This window comes from Anarhichas minor, unplaced genomic scaffold (genome assembly GCF_050575085.1).
Source record: "Anarhichas minor isolate MPS153535 unplaced genomic scaffold, ASM5057508v1 ptg000003l, whole genome shotgun sequence".
Taxonomy (NCBI): Eukaryota; Metazoa; Chordata; class Actinopteri; order Perciformes; family Anarhichadidae; genus Anarhichas; species Anarhichas minor.
The window spans coordinates 19,870,001-19,885,000 of record NW_027466449.1 but is presented as its reverse complement, the minus strand read 5'-3'; the positions used below and the strand labels follow the sequence as shown (position 1 = coordinate 19,885,000).

Sequence of the window (15,000 nt, the reverse complement as noted above, 5' to 3'; positions counted from 1 at the left end):
CACTACGCAAATCACTACGCCAAACATTAAGTTCCGACCAACTCTATGGCGTACACTGCGCCAGACACTACGTACACTATGCCAAACACTACGTACACAATGCCAAACACTACGTACACTATGCTAAACACTACGTACACTATGCCAACCACTACGTACACGATGCTAAACACTACATACACTATGCCAACCACTACGTACACTATGCTAAACACGACGTACACCATGCCAACCACTATGTACACTATGCTAAACACTACGTACACTATGCCAACCACTACGTACACTATGCCAAACACTACGTACACAATGCTAAACACTACGTACACCATGCCAAACACTACGTACACTATGCCAAACACTACGTACACTATGCCAACCACTACGTACACTATGCCAAACACTACGTACACTATGCCAACCACTACCTACACTATGCCAAACACTACGTACACCATGCCAAACACTAAGTACGCTATGCCAACCACTACGTACACTATGCTAAACACTACGTACACTATGCCAACCACTACGTACACTATGCCAAACACTACGTACACAATGCTAAACACTACGTACACCATGCCAAACACTACGTACACTATGCCAAACACTACGTACACTATGCCAACCACTACGTACACTATGCCAAACACTACGTACACTATGCCAACCACTACCTACACTATGCCAAACACTACGTACACCATGCCAAACACTAAGTACGCTATGCCAACCACTACGTACACTATGCCAAACACTACGTACACTATGCCAACCACTACGTACACTATGCCAAACACGTAATCTGATCTTTCTGGTGCCACGTCTCTGCTGCTATATTACGTACACCATGCCAAACACTACGTACACCATGCCAAACACTACGTACACTATGCCAACCACTACGTACACCATGCCAACCACTATGTACACTATGCCAACCACTACGTACACTATGCCAAACACTACGTACACCATGCCAAACACTACGTACACCATGCCAAACAGTACGTACACTATGCCAAACACTACGTACACTATGCCAACCACTACGTACACTATGCTAAACACTACGTACACTATGCCAAACACTACGTACACTATGCCAACCACTACGTACACTATGCTAAACACTATGTACACTATGCCAAACACTACGTACACTATGCTAAACACTACGTACACTATGCCAAACACTACGTACACCATGCCAAACACTACGTACACCATGCCAAACACTACGTACACTATGCCAACCACTACGTACACCATGCCAACCACTATCTACACTATGCCAACCACTACGTACACTATGCCAAACACTACGTACACCATGCCAAACACTACGTACACCATGCCAAACAGTACGTACACTATGCCAAACACTACGTACACTATGCCAACCACTACGTACACTATGCTAAACACTACGTACACTATGCCAAACACTACATACACTATGCCAACCACTACGTACACTATGCTAAACACTATGTACACTATGCCAAACACTACGTACACTATGCTAAACACTACGTACACTATGCCAAACACTACGTACACCATGCCAAACACTACGTACACCATGCCAAACACTACGTACACTATGCCAACCACTACGTACACCATGCCAACCACTATGTACACTATGCCAACCACTACGTACACTATGCCAAACACTACGTACACCATGCCAAACACTACGTACACCATGCCAAACAGTACGTACACTATGCCAAACACTACGTACACTATGCCAACCACTACGTACACTATGCCAACCACTACGTACACTATGCTAAACACTACGTACACTATGCCAACCACTACGTACACTATGCCAAACACTACGTACACAATGCTAAACACTACGTACACCATGCCAAACACTACGTACACTATGCCAAACACTACGTACACCATGCCAACCACTACGTACACTATGCCAAACACTACGTACACCATGCACATTTACACAACGTCCACTATGCGTATACTTGCCGTACACTACCCCAAACCCTATATATATTACGCACATTATGCGTGTTGTACGTCGAACACTACGCAAATCACTACGCCAAACATTAAGTTCCGACCAACTCTATGGCGTACACTGCGCCAGACACTACGTACACTATGTCAAACACTACGTACACTATGCTAAACACTACGTACACTATGCCAACCACTACGTACACTATGCTAAACACTACGTACGCTATGCCAACCACTACGTACACTATGCCAAACACTACGTACACTATGCCAACCACTACGTACACTATGCCAAACACTACGTACACCATGCCAAACACTACGTACACTATGCCAACCACTACGTACACTATGCCAAACACTACGTACACTATGCTAAACACTACGTACACTATGCCAACCACTACGTACACTATGCTAAACACTACGTACACTATGCCAAACACTATGTACACCATGCCAACCACTACGTACACTATGCTAAACACTACGTACACTATGCCAACCACTACGTACACTATGCCAAACACTACGTACACTATGCCAACCACTACCTACACTATGCCAAACACTACGTACACCATGCCAAACAATAAGTACGCTATGCCAACCACTACGTACGCTATGCCAAACACTACGTACACTATGCCAACCACTACGTACACTATGCCAAACACTACGTACACCATGCCAAACACTACGTACACCATGCCAAACACTACATACACTATGCCAACCACTACGTACACTATGCCAACCACTACGTACACCATGCCAACCACTATGTACACTATGCCAACCACTACGTACACTATGCCAAACACTACGTACACCATGCCAACCACTACGTACACTATGCCAAACACTACGTACACCATGCCAAACACTACGTACACCATGCCAACCACTACGTACACTATGCCAACCACTACGTACACCATGCCAACCACTATGTACACTATGCCAACCACTACGTACACTATGCCAAACACTACGTACACCATGCCAACCACTATGTACACTATGCCAAACACTACCTACACTATGCCAAACACTACATACACTATGCTAAACACTACGTACACTATGCTAAACACTACCTACACTATGCCAAACACTACGTACACTATGATAAACACTACCTACACTATGCCAAACACTACGTACACTATGCTAAACACTACCTACACTATGCTAAACACTACGTACACTATGCTAAACACTACCTACACTATGCCAAACACTACATACACTATGCTAAACACTACGTACACTATGATAAACACTACCTACACTATGCCAAACACTACGTACACTATGCCAACCACTACGTACACTATGCCAACCACTACGTACACTATGCTAAACACTACGTACACCATGCCAAACACTACGTACACTATGCCAAACACTACGTACACTATGCTAAACACTACGTACACCATGCCAAACACTACGTACACTATGCTAAACACTACATACACGACTTCAAACACTTTATACATTACGCCAAACACTACGTACGCTACGCGAAACATTAAGTTCCGACCATCACGATGTACACTGCACCGGACACTACGCCAAACATTAGGTACCCTACGTCGAACACCAAGTCAAACACGACGTACACTATGCCACACAATACACGAACAGTACGCCGAACACTACAATACCGTAAATTGTTTAGTTGAGTGGAGAAAAGTCTTGCAGTAGAAATGAGGTGTTAGTGGATCTTACATCAGCATTTGGATAAAGAAACAACTTAACAGCAAGTTACAGCTACTGAAGACATTCATATACATAATTATCACATATTAAGGTCCAAATTCACCATCTAGAGTTCACTGCATCTTATTTTCAGGAAGTGGAAACATGCTTCACCTCCTAAACTTGCTGATATAAATATTATGTTAAACAGTGCAAGTCCTGCTAATGTCAGAGGTTAGTGGAGGAAATAAGGGTTTTATCATAAATTCTGTGTAAATCTGACATTTTAATCTGTTTTCTCTGAAATGTTTTCCAGCTCGTCTGTTGAACTGAGTACGTTCAGAGTTAATCTTCCCTCTGAACGATGTGCTATTTGATTCTGCGGCTCTGCTCATACTGAGTCTTTGCATTCTGATTTTAATGTTAATGCAGCTTTTTCAATAAAAACACTACATATAGACACATATAGTTATACCCATATAAAAAATACACAATTAACTGAGGAATTTTGCTGAAATAGTTTCTGGAATATTTGATGCATAAATTAGATTAGATTGAGTTATTAATTATAATAATATTATAAAGTAATTGATTATTATTTAGGATTTCAAACATAAGTTTATTTAATTATGCCTCATACTATTGCAATGCGTTTATTGTCACGCATAGATTACCAAGTCAAATTCCTTTTACGTGCAGAAGATACTTGACAGCACAGCGTGTGTGATTCAGATAGAGACAGAGATAAACGGAGGGACTACCAATACACAGATGTGGGGTCTGAGCCAGCACTACAGTCTTAAACCCAGTTTATGGATCAGGTGCTGAACCCAACATCTGGACTGCAGCAGAGCGGTCCAGCTGTCGGCTCTGCTCAGACCAACATGTGTTCTGTCCTGCAGTGACCCGATACAGTCTGACTGTAATCCCCTTGTTTAGGTTATGTCATACAGTCTCATTATAAAACTGACCTGAAACCAGACTAACCTACGGATTATGTCTCTCACTCAGTCTAAACACAGAGAGCAGAATTTGAAATGTTTCATGTTTCCCGTCATGAAGGAAAGATCTACGTCCGGAGCATGAGGGATATCTGCAGCGCCGTATGACTGACTGAAGAATAAAGGCCTTTTTGTCTCTACAGTGGACTTGAATTAACTGTGGAGCTCATGTGATTTAGGAATTCATCCCGACGTCACTGTGTCCTGCAGCACTGTTACTCAAGACAAAACAAATAGAAAACTACTGAGGAGGATTTCTCTGGTTCTGCTGCGTCGATTTCAATCCATTTTTAAAAATCTGTATGTCATGAGTCTGACAATGATGAATCACTGGAGGACTCTTTGAGTGCATTTTCCTATAGAAGTCCTGCAACACGTGTCAATTTCCGCTCGTTACATTCAAACTGTCTTTCCAAAATAAAGTTCCGTCTTCACAAGAAACAATTTAGTTAAGTTTAGACATGAAAACTACTGAGTTAGGTTTAGGAAAAGATCGTCATTTGGGTTAAAAAAAATGACAGAAGTGATTCCCGCCCACCCCGTGTCTGCTTTTGCGCGATGAGAAGAGCTTGTCTATTCATATAGTTGATCAATGATATGAAATCATGAAAACGACACCGTCCTCTAGTGGTTGTTGTATTTATGACTGGAGCAAAGCTGGAAGTCAGGTGGTGTAGTATAAAGAGCCACAAAGTACACGTAGGGAGGAGGACAGGGTGGATGTATTGGTCAAACAAACACAGGACTTTCACAGGCCAATGCTGCCTTAAAGTGCCTTGAAACTGCATTCTCTCTAGTGTCCACCAGGGGGCGACTCTTCTGGTTGTATAGAAGTCTATGAGAAAATGACTCTACTTCTCTCTTGATTTATTACCTCAGTAAACATTGTAAACATGAGTTTATGGTCTCAATCTCTAGTTTCAAGTCTTCTTCAATACAGCATGATGTTCATTTAGTACATTATGCTCCATTTAGAGTCAAACAGACCATAAAGCAGGGGATGCTTTAGGGCGGGGCTACACAGTGATTGACAGGTCTCTACCAGAGACGTATACGGCGTCTCTACGTCCAAAGTGTTAAACTGGATGCTTTTAAACATCAGTCCAAAAACGAATGGGTGACGGCACGATGACTACGTCCACTTCTTATATAAAGTCTATGATAACGTAATGTAGCATAAGGTAGCGTAACATTATTTAATAACGTAGCGTTACATTATAACCCAACATTATACCGTTACATTATAACGTTACAATATAACGGAACGGAACGGAATATAATGGAACATAACAACATAACGGAACGGAATGTAACACATTAATAGCGTCATCTCTCTCACTCCACTCGGATGTATAGCAGTGTCTCAGTGGGTTCCTCCTCCTGCATGTTAAACTTGCTGCAGAACTTTACTCAGACTTGTGATAAAGAAAAGTTTCAGGTAAGAATGCGGTTGTTCCTCTGGTGACAACGACCGTGGTGTTTATTCAGATACGAGGCCGGCATGTTGAATTGCTGTGAGATTAATTTAAAGAGGTGCATCTCTGTAAGGTGCTTTACTTATCAGGTTATCTGTTACACTTCTTTAACAGTGTCTGATGCTCAACACTGACCGTCTGGAGGAGCTTTGAGTCAAACTGATCAGTTTTAAAAAGGCTCTGGTTCACTGGGTGGACGTGACGTCTTTTTATTTCTGTGATATGAAGCTGCTGGTAAAGCATCCCTTCTGAATCCTGATACTTTCTTGCATTTGATATTCACGGAGTCCCGCCTGGAAAATGAAGCTGCTGTTGATTCCAGATAGTTTGTTTCATTTGATATTCAGAGCTTTCTTCTGAGGGCAGCGAAACATTATCTCCTCCCCTCGGCCGGAGGAGTCTGCAGTAAACATACAGTCAGCAGCACCGGGGAACAAAAGGCCTAAAGAATACAGAAAACATAACCTTTACAATGAAGTGTAAATATATGTTTCTTTTAGAGACAAAAGGTATTTGTTCTACTTCTCAGATACTCTTAAATGTTTAGTTTAAGAACAGATAAGCTCTTCAGGACACGGACTTTAAACACACTACATGGCAGAACGTGTGTGGACGGGGTTTGGTCTACAGAAGGTCTGATGGTTAGGGTATGCTTTAGGGCGGGGCTAGATTGTGATTGACAGGTCTACCAGAGACGCGTCTCTAAATCACTCCTCCGTCCGATATGGTCACTTCCTGTTCACTGGTTGCACAACATGGTGACGGCCACAATCAAAATCGCTGAACTCAAGGCTTCAAAACATCGGTCAACAAACCAATGAGAGGCGTCACGATGAATAAGTCCGCTTCTTACAGACAGACTATGTTATAAATGCTGGATGAGAACAGTCTGCTTTATTCAGTGAAAGAAAGCAGGTTCACTGGTCTGCTGTGAGCGGACCGTATAGATGTGATCACTACACTGATTACTAATGTGATCAGCATTACATGTGAGACAGACTTCATCACCCTGCAAACCATCACCAGCAAATCGCTGCCTCCTGAACCACATGCGCTACACTGTGTATCGCACTATATTATCATATTATATTATGCGTGTCACATCTATCCGCTCATTAATATTCATGAGTGGGTGGGCGGGCCTCGGTGGCGGATGCAGCTGGCCGCCGAGTGACTGGATATGTTAAACGTCAGTAAAAGAGATGCAGTGATAATTCAGCGCTGCTGTTCCATATTCATCAGTGCTTTACATGCAGAGAGAGCGAGAGGTCAGGGGTCAGAGGGCAGCTCATTGTTTCCTGACTCTAAAGAGCAGCCGGCTCAACAACATGGACACTGGTTAGCGGTCGCTGCGCTAACAGAGTTTAGCTCAGAGCCAGCTGCGGTCCGGACATACAGTTTATCATGCGTGTCATACAAAGAGATCAATAATTCCTTCTCCTCTGTGATCAACACGTCAGCTGATACGTAGTGATGGTTATCAGCAGCTGTTTACGGTCAGTCATCATCAGCACCAACATGTGATGCAGAAGCTGACTGAGAATCTGCACGTTTTTAGGTTTTCTTCAGTATCGCAGTAATCCAGTGATACTTGTGTGTACTTTAATGAGGAGGAGCTGATCGCGATCAATCGTACTTTTAATGGTGTTAGTAAGTTGTAGCTCGCAGCTAAACTGATTGACTCCGTGAGCAATATTATACTTGCTTTATACACCCCCAGAAGCAGAAACTGAAGAAACACGACAAGTAATAAAATGGCCTAATATTGCAAGAAATTGCATAATTACAGAAGCGCCCCCTAGTTGTTGGATGAAATTAAAATGTGAGGGTGTGTTTGAGGTGGTTGTGTGGACGTATGTTGCACGTTTGGTGAGGATTGGCCCAATTGTTGTGGAATTACGGCTATACATTTGTAAACCACGCCACTTTATGTTAATTGGTGAATATCTTCTAAACGCAATAAGCTGTCAAGACGTTTTTGATACATTTTGATAATACTGCTCCAATAATTATCCACAAAAAATTGGCTGAAGAAGGTTTCTTTCACAAAATTCAAATTGGCGAAAAATCGAAGAAGCCGGAGTTTGATTGGTTGGATTGGCGCTAGCGAGCCACTATGTAATGCCCGAGTGTGGGACCCACACAATATCTTCACCAGTGCTGCTGAGTGAGTATTTGAGCCTCAAAAAGGTATAATAATAATTGATGCTTGGGCCCTAATGAATGTACAGTATTTCTTTGATTAAGTTGACAAAAGCGCTAACACAGTTTCAGTGGCTGAAACACATGCCGGTGTTGTCTCTGTACTAAACACAGAGAGATCAACCTGATGTCCATCTGACGCTTCCGAGGAAAGATAAGAGAACAACCGAATGTCCCAAACAGACGAGCAGCTCCTCCGTTCACTCTGATATCAGATCACAGAACGACTCTCCGTTCTCTCCGTCCAGCTCTGAAACCAAACGCTGAAGCAGGAAACATGAGATGAACAGAACTATGGTGTCTTTCTGTGTTTCTCTCATTGTCAACAAATTAAGAAAAGAACAAAACCAACAACATGCTGGTCCGTCTTTAAATGCAGTCTGACTTCGTGTGTGTGTCCCATCTGTTCCTACTGAACATGTCAAGATTTAAAAACACAAATATACAGTTCCATCAGTAATTCACTGTAGTTTTTAATCACACAAACATACCCGTCATATTCTGGCTATTAAACCTGCTTCAGTCTCTTTTCTTGAGTCTCTGCTGAAAGAAAAGTCACTTTTTAAATTGAGTAGAAAAAACAGGAAATAAATATCACATGAATATCTTTCAGCTTCGGTTGAAACAATAATAATATGATAAACTACAAACTCACTGGTTCCAGCTTCTTCTTTTTCCATGTCTTGAATTATATTTTATTTTATTATATTTGATCATATTTTGTTATATTTTGTTATATTTTGTTATATTTTGTTATATTTTATTTTGTTATAATATAATATATAATATTTTATTACATTATGTTATATTATATCATAACATGTTATATTGTATTATATGTATTATATGTTATGTTATGTTTAGTGCTGGGCAAGTTAACGCGTTATTATCGTGTACAGCTTCTTATCACCCTCTATGTACCAACGTACAGTTATAACAAATACCACACATATTACGGTACAGTTATAACAAATACCACACATATTACGGTAATCAGCGTTGCATATGTGTCAGACCAAAATACCAAAAAAAAGAAATCAAATCAAACAAAAATCCCAAACTGAACCTGAAGCAGCTGATCTGAGCAGAACAGACCTGAGATCAGCTCAAACAGACGAAGAGTGAAAAACTAAATCCAGAAGCAAAGCTGACAGAAACTAAATGCTGAAACTCTGCAGAGCATCACTTCTGTTTCCTCTTTCACTTCCTGTCGACGACGTCCTACAAACATCTCTACATTTTCTCTTTGTCTTGTTCAGCTCCTCACTTCAGCTCCCTTCTCTTTTCCTACCTGCTCATGAGTCCTGCTGCCTTGCTCATAGGGGCTCTGCCAGAAACCGACAACCCTCCCCTCGGTTCAGGTCCCGTTGGCCGACGCCGCGGCGGCAAACATGGTGATAATCCCCGTGGCAACAGCTCTCTCCCCTCGATGACCGCTCGCTCGCTCCCTGTTGTGACAACAGCTGAGCTGCTCCTCCTCCTCCTCCTCCCTCTATCTCTCTTTCTCTCTCTCTCTCTCTCTCTCTCTCTCTCCCCCTTCCTCTATTGCTCTCTCACCGTCTCTTTATCTCTTTCTGTAAATCTTTTCATACGTCCTATTCTGTTCCTCTCGGCTTTCCTCAGCTTCTATCTCTCTTTCGCCTTTTTCATATCTCTGGGTCTCTCCCTCCCTCCCTCCCTCCCTCTGACTCCCTCTATTGTCTCTCTATCTCTTCATCACTTTCTCATCTCCTTCTGCCTCGTTCCTTTTATGTTGCTTAGTTTCAGACACGAGTAAATAGTGCAAGGAGAATGAGAGCTGATTCACTTTTCTGTCGATATGAAAGGCAGGAAAACAGGAAGGAGGAACCGAATTTCAGAGAGGAGGGACGGTGAAAGGAGACGGAGGAAGTAGAGCCGCCGTGTTGAGTGTTTCATTTACATCTTTATTTTCTCTCGTTGGCTGAGCAACGGGTCATATGAAACGGGGAAACGGTCGATGTTTCCCACGTTGGTTTAAAGTGAAGTTCAAAACGAGCACCGATCGATCGTCTGCATAATGTCGAACTTTTCCTCACCATCCTCTCGTTGCATTGTGGGAGACAACGCTACCGTTTTTAGTCCGTAATCATGATGGAACAAATTGGAAAAGTTACGAGGAAACAGAATTAAATCTTCTCCAAATAAACTAATCTAACTATCCGCCCTATCGAAGCTGAAGTTAAGTGAACTCTGACCTTCGAATCGTCACAGCGTTTAAATCTGTCCGCTGTTTGGGCTTCATTGGAAGTCAAAGAGAGATGGAGAAAATATTCGGGTAATGACTCGACCACAACCTCTCCCTAACATTAACCACACCCGTTTTTTAAAAGCTGGGATCAACTCATTCGGGAGTTCGATGGTCCAACTCTTCAAACTGTGAGGCTCTATGTTCCCCTTTAGTGTCAGTTTCCTCTTATTTCATCGTTTATTTTCAAAATAAGTGTCTGCGTTCACAGGAAACATAGAGTTTCTGCTTGTTACATGCATACAGTCCTTCTTTGTTTTTTAAATAAACTTCCAACACTGACTAATGAGTTTTGTCTTTTCTGTCCATTTGGAGTCACTGACTTGATTCGGACTCCAGCTGAAACTCAGAAGCTGTGGAGCTGTCGACCTGGACGGTAAAGGTTTAATCAGTGTTCTTTAAACAGCCACATAGTGTCCCGGCCCTGAATCATTCATCTGCAGCAGCAGAGCGACGGCTCTCGTCACGTTGACGCTCTGCGGCTGCTTTATTGATGAGCTGGAAGCCAGCGGCTCCACAGGAGCATCAAATGTAAATGCACGTCTCTCTTTCCGCTCTCAGGCCTGCTGATGTTTCCCTCATCCCAGATGTCTCGGGAGAATCTGATGACTTCAGTGTTTCTACCACCATCAGTCTCCGAGAAACTGCTTCAACAACACGCCTCGAATGAACTCTCAGGGTTCAGCGGTGACGATGAGAAACATCCTGACTGATGATGTTCTTCTTCTCTCCGGTAAAACTATTCTACTTTACAAAAGTTTTCAGTCATTTCAGAAAGTGCTCAGAAAACAATGTGTGTTTACGTTCAAGTGACGTCGCCCTCTAGTGGCTGTTATACATCTGACGGGAACAAAGGAGGAAGTCAGGTGACGAGCTTTAGAGACACAAAGTCCAGAAGGGAACATTCAGAGAGACAGATGTTTGTTTCCTGTTTCAACTGACAGTCATTTGTTTAGTTTGATATCTTACAGACTTTTACGCTGTTAGGTGTCTTTGGTTAAAATAAGTATGTTTGTTACGTAACTTACGCAGGCGAAGTTAATTTAGAGTTATATGTCAGAATAGAAGTTAAAAACAGTCAACTTTAACTTTAGGTTTCACGCGGGACATGAACAGTGGTTTCCTGGGTGAAAGTCGTGTGTTCATCCACCCTGAACTCCTGCCTTTGTCCCTCATTACACCACATCACCTGACTCCGTCAGCGTTAGCTCTGTGCTTTCTGGCTCACGTCGGTCAAACACAAATCATATTCAGTTACTTTTCATTTGTATGAATAGTGAACGAGAAAAAGCCTGAACCACTGTCGTCCCCGACCAACACCAACCCTCCGGTTCCCCTTCAGGTCAACACTGTTAACTCCTTCAGAGTGAAACATATATATAATATATGTGTATGTGTGTGCGTGTGATTAACTCCTGATATCAGCCAATTAATCACCTGGTTGTGTTTTGGGAAAGATGACGGTGTTACTGGTTCAAGTCCACGCATGAGACAGAGTGTGTTTACTTTTTCAATATTCAACCGAAGCCACCATTTCTCCAAAACCCAAAGTGTCTTAATAGAATTAATACAACAACATGAGGAGCTCAGGTGTCTCTGGTCTCATGAGCTTTGATGTCCAACCGTCACTTCTTGAAAAATCATCCGTGGTTACATCCTCCAAACGCTGGCAGATTAAGACGTATAAAAAGGTGTTTTATTGCTCCAAAACTTAACATATGGAAAGTTATACAACAATTGGTGTCTTTCCAAAATAAAAACGTGCTTCAGTTAAATTCTTTTTTAGAGATCAGACATTAAATCAACAACAGAAGAGAAATGTTGGACAGTTAAAAGACAGAAAATAAAATGTCTGCCAAACTGAAAAAAGAGCAATAAAAAAATATCCCTTTATTAAGAGACACTCTGTCCACCTGCTGTATGCCAACACACACACACACACACACACACACACACACACACACACACACACACACACACACACACACACACACACACACACACACACACACACACACACACACACACAGCACTTCAACATGAATAGAACATGAAGACTGAAGCATCACCTAAACACTAGACCCTCCCCGTCTCTCAATGCACCTTCATCTCATTTCTTCACGTCTTCCTGCATCCAATCAGCACCACACACTGAATGTTCATTGCATCCTACAGCGCACATGTTATCATCTCACACATCTGAGAAACACTTCCAAATGATTTAAAAACACATCAGGTGTGATTCAGAGACACAAGCATGTTTTGGAGGTGCAAAAAACAAAATGGTGGAGAAAGAAGAAGTCAAGAAAGACAAAAAGACAGGAGATAGAGTGAGCATTAAGATGGAGGAGAGGAAGGAGGAGGTGGAGCAGCGGAGTTAAGGTGTAGATGAGTTATCGGACTAATGAAGTGCTTTTATCTGTCAGAGCTGCTGAATGACGAGCAGAGACGCAGACGGAGAGAGAGTGATAAGACGCCGTTTTGTCTTCCGGTGAGAAGCTGACGGATGAAATAAAATGCTAAACTGACTCTGACGGACCAAACGTCACTCAGACTTCTGTTTGAAGGGAAACACCGGAGAAGCACTGGACTCAAGTGATTTCATGCTCTGAGAAAAATATTAAATTTGTCAATCTGAGCAAATAATTTCGGCTTTTTACACTAAATATTCAGCCATCTTGAGTGTAGCTTTAGAGTCTATATCAGGAGACAACCTCCGGTTCTTTAGAGTGAAGCCGATGCGTCATGTGTTAAAGCTGCATTCTCTCTAGTGTCCACCAGGGGGCGACTCCTCTGGTTGTATAGAAGTCTATGATGTTGCTACTAACAGGCATCCAGATAAGAGATCCATTAAAACTCATCAATGAGCCTCACTGGGTTTTAAAGATTGACGTCTTCAGGAACCAGAGGTGAGGAGAGGGAAGGAGGGGAGAGGAGACAAGAAGAGGAAACAAGGTGGGGAGAGGAGAGGAGGGGAGAGGAGACAACGAGGGGAAACAAGGAGAAGTGAAAAGAGAGGACACAAGCAGATCCGAGGAAACAAGGAGGGGAGAAGGAGAGGAAACAAGGTGGGGAAAGAATGGGAAGGTAGGGAATAGAGGAGAGGAGGAGAAGAGGATAACAGAAGTGCAGACAAAGAGGGGAGGAGAGGAAACAATAATAGGAATTGAGGAGAGGAGACAAGGGGAGGAGGGGGAGTAAACAAGAGGGCAGGAAACAAATTGAGGAGATAAGACAAGGAGAGGAGAGGATGCATCGAGTGCAACAAGGAGAGGATTAAGGAAAGTTGGGGAGATGAGGAGACAACGAGGGAGGGAGAAGCGAAGGTAAGAATACAAGGAGGGGAGAGGAAACAAGGAGGGGAGAGAAGAGGAGACTAAGAGAAGAGAGTAGGAGGAGAGGAAAACAGGAGTGCAAATGAGGAGAAGAGAGTGAGGAGAGGAAACAAGGAGACGAGAGGAGGAAACAAGGAGATATCAAACGTACCACTCTGTATTGATGGATGTCCTGTATATCTGACTGTAAGCTTAGTCACCGAGAAGCAGACAGAGAGAAGAAGACATTAACGAGCTCTATGACGAGGAGATTTTAAGCGATAATGTGAAGAAAACGAAACCAAAGATGCAGCTGTCCAAACACTGCCTTATATGGACATTTCCATGTTTCTCTTCATAAAGATGTCAGAAATGAAATCCATCACGGAGCCGTCGGCTCGTCTGCTTTTAGGGAGAAAAATAAAAACCGAACTTGACACGACGACACAAATAAGAGACGGAAGAAGAGTAAATAATATGTGTTTGTTGCTGCGTCATCAACAGCCCGAGGGCGCCTGGTGTTCTCTGGTGTTCTGCTCGTTATCGCTGGCAGGACTCGACCCGACGGGCTGGATAACAACCGGACGATTCTCTTTTATGACGACTTCCAAAATGCTCACCAGGTTTGTTTTTACCAAAAAACACATTTTAGATTTTTAGGGTTTAAAACTCACGAGTCAGCTGTTCGCTAAATGCTAACGAGGTGCTCACAATAACGCTGCTAGCATGCTGATGTTTAGCAGTTTAGCGTGCTAGCATGCTAACAGTAGCTAACGATCAAGTAAACAGAGTGCAGCTGAGGATGATTCTTCTGCAGGTGTTTGTTCATAAAGACCAAAATATTGGACACGTTGATGGTCACCAAAGTTATTATGATTCATCCTCAGGGGAACATGAACGTCTGCACAGAGTTTCATCACAATCCATTCAGCAACCAAAACAAATCATTGATGAATGACAGAAAATATTCTGAAGAATGAAGAACAAGAAGAAGAACAAGAAGAAGAAGAACAAGAAGAGGAAGAAGAAGAAGAGGA

At 42.5% G+C, this 15,000-nt stretch overlaps 1 protein-coding gene across 5 annotated transcripts in view; it reads right to left on the bottom strand.

The window, feature by feature from the left end:
- Positions 1–15,000, bottom strand: part of sulf2b (sulfatase 2b) — a 76,367-nt gene that overhangs the window by 25,853 nt on the left and 35,514 nt on the right. Inside the window, exon 1 of one of the 5 annotated variants that reach the window (XM_076101964.1) lies at positions 9,675–10,574. The exons of the other annotated variants lie outside the window; for them this stretch is intronic. The gene's annotated coding sequence lies outside the window, so the exon portion shown is untranslated. Of the gene's footprint in view, positions 1–9,674; positions 10,575–15,000 lie in introns of those variants that run through there. 5 annotated transcript variants of the gene reach the window in all.